This window comes from Rhyacophila brunnea, unplaced genomic scaffold (assembly GCF_057557595.1).
Source record: "Rhyacophila brunnea isolate RB1 unplaced genomic scaffold, BYU_Rbru_1.0 scaffold_3, whole genome shotgun sequence".
Classification (NCBI taxonomy): Eukaryota; Metazoa; Arthropoda; class Insecta; order Trichoptera; family Rhyacophilidae; genus Rhyacophila; species Rhyacophila brunnea.
In genome coordinates this window covers 24,277,689-24,286,266 of record NW_028232965.1, presented here as the reverse complement: position 1 = coordinate 24,286,266, position 8,578 = coordinate 24,277,689, and the positions used below count along the sequence as shown (strand labels likewise).

Sequence of the window (8,578 nt, the reverse complement as noted above, 5' to 3'; positions counted from 1 at the left end):
CAAAAAATGGGCAAGATTTACATATTAAAAGATACTTTTAAATATACTGATTATAAGCTATGTCTTTGACCTTTCAAATGTTATAAACATTCTACGAATAATGTTTGCTTTATAATAATTATTGACCTAAGAATAAGGTAGTATTTTTTTGAAATACGCCATTTTTATTGGCATTTCCCAGTGGCTAAGCTACAACATACGGGCGTAGCCATAAATTGACAAACGATAAATGAACCCGGCGGAAATTATCAAAGAAAAAATTGAAAATCCAATATTTTTCCAGGAATTTAGAAGTACCGTTAACAGGATTTAGCGTTTTAGACTACCTCTCCAGTGAAAACTTTTAACGAAAAATATATTCAGGGCTGGATTTTTCAAATAATTCGAGAATATAGGTACTTAAACAGAAATGAATTTGTGAAATTCAGAGAAAAAAGTTACCTAATTCGAATATAGATGGAAAACCGAATCAGGTTGTCCCTGGGGTGTAGCAAATGGTTAAAAATAACGTTCGCTTTAAGCACCGTGTACCTCAGCCTTAAGACAGTGATTTTTAAGCTTTTTCGTATGGCGGCGTGGCTGAAGCATATTAAATCCCACAGGGGTAAATTATGAATATAATAGAATATATAAGTAAAGTAATAGTCATACATGCCTTGGCGAATTGCCACCCTTAAGCAGACATAAAATTATGTCCTTATTATTTTTAGTCTGAAGTTTTGGGAATGGGACAGCTGGACGCCAGGACAATTATACACCTCACTGTCGTATACACGTAAACAGAACGAAGAAGAGGATTTTTAATGCGGATTGAAAATTAACATGCCTAAGGCTTTATATAAAAATAAAAAAAAACTCTTTTTTCGTTGGAACTTAAGCATATGCACGATTAAATCATTATTTACGTGTGCATATTTAAATTCTCACCAACTATTAAATCATAATGTAATCATTTAAATATAACCTAACCTAACCTAACCTAACGAACAAATTGCGTGGCGTACAGTTGTCCGGCGCCAAATCGTCCTAGACCCCAAATTTTGAATAGGTAAATTTCTCATTTAACGTCCAAAAAGAAACTTTTAAATACAACAAATCATATTTTATCCATATTATAATATTATATATGTATTTATATAAGTAGGTTATTGGAAAGCAACAAAATCCCACGTAGTTCAAAGGACCTTTGTTTCTGATAGCTTCAGTTATTATAATCAATCTTCTTCTATTAATAAAGGTACCTACTTTCAACTTCTTAACATTGGATAATTGAAACGCTATCTAGTAAATTGAATATAGTCTGGATTGGTCCAGTCGACTGTCCTGTCATGTCCGTCAAACAACGGCGATGCATGTTTTTCAACAGTCGCCGCTAAATAAACACACACATGGCCCACATTATAATTAGGTACACTTCGATATTTTTAGGAATGCCCAAGAGGATTTTTTGTGCCTTTTTCTGGATGAAGTGTGACTACCAGAAGATTGAAAGAAATTTTATTAAAATATGTTTAATATACTTAATTAGGATATAACTATGTACGATTTAATTATTTTGGATAAAGAAACGTCAAAAAGTAAGATCTACATTTGGTATAAAAGTTTAATAAGACGTACCTACTAAAAGTTTGGTATTTGGGTACCTACCAAAAATGTACAAAATGAGTGTATGAAAGCTTTGATTTTAGATTAGGTAGATAGGTACATTGACATTCATGTACGTTTGGTATGATATATCGATAGTGGAATAATTATCAATCGCTGTTTTGATAACATAAATTATGTCTAGTTAGTATAAAAACCTAGGGGCGGCAGGTTATATGAAAGTATGATGAAAAAGTATAGTGAGGCAGGGTGGTAACCAATTTGCGGCAAAATTTCCACATTAACATTATATTATATGGGTACGTTATAATGACTAAAGTAAATTCTCCGAGATGCCCTGCATTTTTTTTTATCGCGTCGCTATTTTCTTGTAAGTTGTCGACTATTGTTGGCCTGCTTCATTCAGTTGTATGAGAAAGCCGATTACTTGCCCCTCTTTTTATTTAATACCTCTATGATAAAAACGCATTCATTTTTTTTGTAGATACATACTCGTACTAGTGTAGGTAGGTATTTATGTTATTATTTAAAGTAAACTATTCGTTAATAAAGTTTTACTCAAGACTACTTACTATGTGCTTGATAAAAATGATTACGTTGAATTATTATTATTAAAGTTACGAAGAAAGTCCTGGCCCAAGAAACTCAGAGATTGGGTTGAGCTCAGCATTTCATCCGTATTTAGCAGCGATGGATAAGGAGAAAATGGCTGAACTCATCGCCAACGTGCGATAACGAATATGATATGAGCCTCTAATAGTGGGTTTTTCTTTTGGGATCACTAGTGACTAGTGAGAGTTTTTTTTACTTCTGAGCTGCCAATCAAAAGATTCTCTAACCCAACAGATAACTTGTAATAGTTTTTTGTCCCTTCTAATCTATGCGCTGTATTTTTGGATATGATGTATCTTCTTCTTGGTCGTTCCACCATGGCTGAGGATCGTGACCACCATGGAATTTTTCCATATTTTGAGTGATCGAGACTTTCCACCCCTCTCGATCCTATGGCAGGGTGAATGCCCTCAGTCAGATCCATCCATCGCTTGGTCGCTCTAGCGTCCAGGAGGCTACCCAAAACTACCAGTTTCTCCAGGTTATCCGGTCCGTACCGGACAATATGTCCGACCAAATGCACACTTTCATATTAGACGGTTTTAAATTTTACGGTCAGTCGATTCATTATAACCAAACAGCACCACTGTGCCGAAAAAAACCGTGCATAAACCGTATACGTAGTGAGAAAAGAGCGTGAACTTGTTGCAGATTCGGATTTTTACCGTTCGATTTTTTTCCGCACGGTCAAAACCGTATATTGTGAAAGGAACTTGCTTGTTGCCTTCTAGCTGTCCCTAAATTTTCGGCCTTTTAGATTGAGATTTGGCCGACGTGTAGGGAAGTGTATTCTGCTGCCTGATGGCTGAGAGACAAAATGAGGGAATCAGACGCCCATTGAGTTACCAAGAACAATCTGCAGCGAGCGTGAGGCATCGTCATTCGCTGATGACATGACATCTGGCTTTTATTATGCCGCGAGACTGCCGCCGCGGTGCCGTAATATTATGTGTTTTAAATTGCTTCACAAAGCACAAACTGCGGAATTGAGTCATTTATCTCGCATGACGAATCCGAATATTTTAAAATGTGATTTATCATCAATATTTTGCTTTCATGCGAGTGAACTATGAGGTCATTATGCTAGGCAAACGTTGCCTTTAATCAAGTAAATAATAGGCCTCATAAATTAAAATACGGTGTCTCCGTAAATTGTGACTTAACAAAACAAAAGCTGATTCGCTAAATGTGATAAATCAATCGCAAATAAACATTATAAAATAACCAGGTACGTACTTTAAATCTTACGTTCTCATAATGTGTGTACCTACTGTATCAACATAATATTAATGTTTTTGTTTGACTACGATACCGTATCTACCCGTATAAGGGCCCAGACACACAGTACTATCTCACTTGGTACAAAGATTGAGATTCAAATAGGATACATTTGGAATCACGTAAGACCTGCGTCGACGCGCTCCAACTGAAGTGATATATGTCTGAGCCGTAAGTGCCAATTGGAAGATTGGTAATGTTTCTTGTGTTTTAATTTTGAATAGCATTTGCATGAACAAAACATTATTTTATTTATCTTTGGTTCCGAAAAGATATCCACAGAACAGAATCCGTAAATTTCAAACTTGTAACAATTTAAAAAATTCGGAATTTTTTGCTTTCTCTTAAATCTATTTTTTAAAATGATAGTTTCTAGACATTTTTTTTAATTTTGATAAAACCTAGCATTTTTTTATCAACTAGATTATTTTCTTGCCCTATCTGGCATATTTTTGGGAATGTCAGTTAGCAACACATGGGTGGCTTTAAAAATGTGACCAATGAATAGATATTGTTCTAGTTAAAGTAATGTATCTACCTGTCACCATTTTAGTATAGTTTTTACTCATAGTTTTTGGTTGTAATTAATAACTAGTTGAGTGTTTCTAGTTCTGTAATTGAAATAATTTTACGCCCCACGAAGAAACTGGCATTTTAATTGCTCTGGGAACATCCAAGTCATTCTCCATATGAAAAGTGAATCAGTAAGTACCTACTTACATACATCCGTATTGTTATTATAAATATGATTATCACTTCGCGTGTACCAATTAGTTACTTAAGTACACGTCAATCACACATCCATTTACAATGTTTTTTGTTTAAATGATTGTTAAGGCATTTAAAATAATAAAATGATTATCTCCTAAATGATTAATGCAACTGAGAAATGAAACGAGAAAAAACGCACGCACATAATTAGATAGATAGGTAATTATTACCTACTTATTCCAATGGTTTTAATTACTGTACCTACGTAGATTGATTGAATAGGATGTATTTTTTAAAAATCCATTTTCGTTTTTACGTCATATAAAAAAAACGAAAGTGGGTACTTTTCCAGTAAATGTTATAGACACCGTCCTAACGAATATCTATATCTATAAGAATCACCTTTATTGAAATGTATGTAATATGTTCTTTTTACGTTCATACCTTACGTTGTTGAAAGATGTGTGTTCACTGTTGAAAGGAGGTAGGCAGGGCCTCACCAAGAGTGACTACTGCCAGGGTGTCAACCATAATTGCCGCCCCCCTAAAAATAGTGGAAATTTGAAAGCAATCAAAGAAAGGTTAAAATAACTATATAGTGTACAGTTTAAATATATATATATACATATAATTATAAAACTATTTATAAAAATAATGCTGAAATTCGTGAAACAAATGAGACGAATTTTATTGTTCTTTATAAACATGTTGTAAGTATTATTACTCAGTTCTTTTTAGCGCGTTTTGTCGTACAAATAATAATATTTTTGCAGAAACGTTTAACGTACTATGCTATGAATCTATGATACTGATCCACATTATTGAGACCATGAAAATGCATTTCGGTGTTTCTACTTAGGTACATAAAATTTTGACGCATTTGACATAGATTATAGTTTTTATCAGAGACGTTCTAAAAATAAGAATGCCATATTTAGTTGTTCCTTTACAGCAATGAATCGGTCGATGATTATGATTATACAGAAACCAGAAATAACAATAAATAAATATTTATTTTATATATTATAATAATCACAACATAGCGTAATACGTATACAATACAATTGAGAGTGTATTTACTATAATCCGGTATGCAAAAATTAGTTTACAACACTATGCTTTCTGATACGTACATAAAGTGAGACAATCTAAAAACGCACTTTTCAATTAGGGCAAAAATTAAATTATAGGTAGGTATCATTTGCGTATCGTGTTGTACAACGTGTTTTAGTTGTACCTAAAAACAAGTAAAATAATTAACGAATGGCGGATAAAAACAACAGTATTTATTTTTACTTTCTTTGCCTGTGATCGTGCTGTTTCTACGTCGAAATATAATGCGTACGTACCTACAATATTATCAATATATTTACGTATAAACTTTTTTTAAATCGCCTGTTTATTTATATTATTTTAAGTTTAACAAAAGAGCTTTTTAAGCTTTTCATACATTATCAATCAACATAGTTGCACCTCTTCCTCTTCAAGATTACCTACCAACATAGCAAAAGAGCGTTCCTCAGCATCTGTCTCTTTCACGCCAACATGGTCTCTACGGCCGACAGCGCTACCAACCAGTGTTGTCACCTTTTTCTAGATGATTATTATTATAGTACAAAGGTGTAAAAATATAGTTTTTTTCTGAAAAACTACTAGATACTACAGGAAAATTTAATCCTTCAAAATTAAAATGTGTTTAGTAGTATATCTAGTATTTTACATTTTTGGGAATCAAAATAATTATAGTAGGTATTGAACTATATTTATAGTACGGTGCGTGTTTCTTACCATATCTAGCATTTTCTAACCCTTTTACCCATTTACTATATAATTATATAATATATACTATATAAAAAAAACTTGCTATTGTGAAAAAAATACTGGCATCTTGCGTTGAATTTCGCGGTCTAGTAGCTATCTAGTGATAGTTCTAAAGTTTTTTTAAAAAAAGGTCACAAAAGGTCATGAATAGGAACATTTTCTCAACAAGAAATTTTCTCTATAATAGCTAAACAGATATAAAACTAACCCAATAAACTAAGATAACATTATTTACTATAAAAAACCAATTTAACTCAAATTTGTCCCGGCAGAAGGTTACATTTTTAAAAACTTATCGGGGCTGAAAGTGTTAAGAGGATTGTTTTCAATTTTATTTCAATTCCATTTTTGGTTTGTCTTCTGAAAACCTTTCTTCATATTAATTTTATCATCGACGTATCAGGAAATCTAGCGTTTTTCTCTGCTGACATATTGTTGTCGATGAGAGTTGGCAACACCGGCATGTATAGCCTTATCAACTTTACCCCAGACAGGTTGAGCGGCGCAGGCGTACAAAGATGAATTTTGAAATGCACTCGGAATTTATTTTACTCAGTTGCGTGCCGGCGCTCTAGTCGTGTGTATGTGTAGCAAAAATCCGTGAAAAGCTCTCATGTCAAATTATCGTAAAGTTTTACGTTGCTTTTGATGAATATTAAATTCCAACACGTGGTTGTAAAATAGACATAGATTTTTGTTATGTACTGACTAATAAAGTTTGTGAGTGAAAAGTGAAGTCAATATATAGAAAAATATAAATGTCTAACTATTGCAGTGTTTACTTACAAGTTGGTTACACAAACTTCAAACTGACATAAACAATAATATTATTATTTATTGACAGTTTGCTACCAGCAGATGGATTAAAATAATATATCAATTCTTGGTAAGCAAATAGAATTTTGTTTTTATTTATTTTTAATTCACATTGAAAACTCCACATGTTCACTAAAAATGTGTCTATACTATGCGTAGGTAATGTAATATACTAATATGTCACCTAATTCAAAAATTGCAAGTTTGATGTAAATACATACACTGTTCCTGTGGTCTTTTAGTTCGGTCAATCCAAGTTGTTGTTATATTCACAATGGGTATTATTTTTGATGATTAGTTTTATAAAATCACCAATTGTAGTTTAATTTCCATGTTTATATGGTTTCTAACTTATATATAAATAATATATTGGTAGGTACTTAATTATACATTTGTATAGGTAAGATAGGTTACCTACTTAAGCCGACATAGAAGAAAACAAAATAAACATACACGGTGATACATAATATAAGAACAGATCTCATTAATTATTTAAATAAAATCAATGTAAAATATCTAGTATACCTTTTATCACTCTGCAGGTTAAAATTCTGGCCCGAAAGATTCTAATAGGATATACTTAGTAACATAAAGTCTAATGTAGTACCTACCTATTTTTCTATTTTTATTTTTAAAAAACAAAGCTTTTTTTAAAGTTGCGTAGGCAATTTAATTTATTATTATTTTATTAATATACCACTCTGAGCCGGGTTGACCACATTGACTGCTGACTAGATAATTACTTTGTAATTACCACATTTAAATACTAATTATATCGAATGGCCACATAATCGTTACGCGGTGGGCGCGTCTGTCCAATGTATTAATCAGAATAAATAATACATAATTATTGGAAAAAAGTGCACAAGGTGTCTAGTACATAATATTATTAGTTAACGGGTAATTTATAGTGACCACACCAAAGCTCGTTTCGATATAAATAAAAAGGATTCCAGGAATTCTAGAAAAATATTTTTTTTTTAATTAGCTCACTACTTGGCTTCATTGAAACAAATTGGATACCTACCTAGGTAGTTAATAATTTTACCGGTACATCCGAGAGAACTAATTAAACTATATACACTGTAATGATAAAAATAACAATAAAATAATATATAGATAGGTAGATAATAAACAGTGGGTACCTACTTAAAATTATTTTGTTTAACGAATGATTATTTTATACCATTTTCTCAAATTGTACCTAATTCATGTATCGTTGAATTTTTAAAATATACTTACATATTTAAGTACGTGCTTATATAATTCTTTTTAAGGATTTTTTATGTAGTTTTTATTTAAGTTCTTTGAAATGTAAGTTATCAATTAAATTGCATCCTTCGTACTCTGTCACTAGAGGTCACTAGTAGTATTAAGTTTCCCTTCAGGCGCGAACCAGTGTTGCCATATTTTAAAAGTGGAATTATAGTACAGAGCCTCCAAAATTATAGTATTTGGAGATAAAATATAGTACGCGTTGTCATCTGTTGAAAATGAAAATTTTCCCAATTTTTCATAGTCGGCTCGTTTTTATTAGGAAAAATATTTCGCCGCGGGCCGCAGGTTCCCAAATTTTCATGGTCGGCTCGTTTTTTTTAGGAAAAATATTTCGTCGCGGGCCGCAGGTTCCCAAATTTTCAGGGTCGGTTTGTTTTTTTTAGGAAAAATATTTCGTCGCGGGCCGCAGGTTCCCAAATTTTCACGGTCGGCTTGTTTTTTTTGGGAAAAATATTTC

General features: G+C 32.4%; 1 protein-coding gene across 1 annotated transcript in view; it reads left to right on the top strand.

Annotated features, from left to right (window-relative positions):
• Positions 1-6,585: 6,585 nt before the first annotated feature.
• The window catches only part of LOC147068090 (netrin receptor UNC5B-like), a 272,153-nt gene continuing 270,160 nt past the window's right edge, over positions 6,586-8,578 (top strand). Inside the window, exon 1 of the mRNA XM_085953344.1 lies at positions 6,586-6,913. The gene's annotated coding sequence lies outside the window, so the exon portion shown is untranslated. The remainder of the gene's footprint in view (positions 6,914-8,578) is intronic.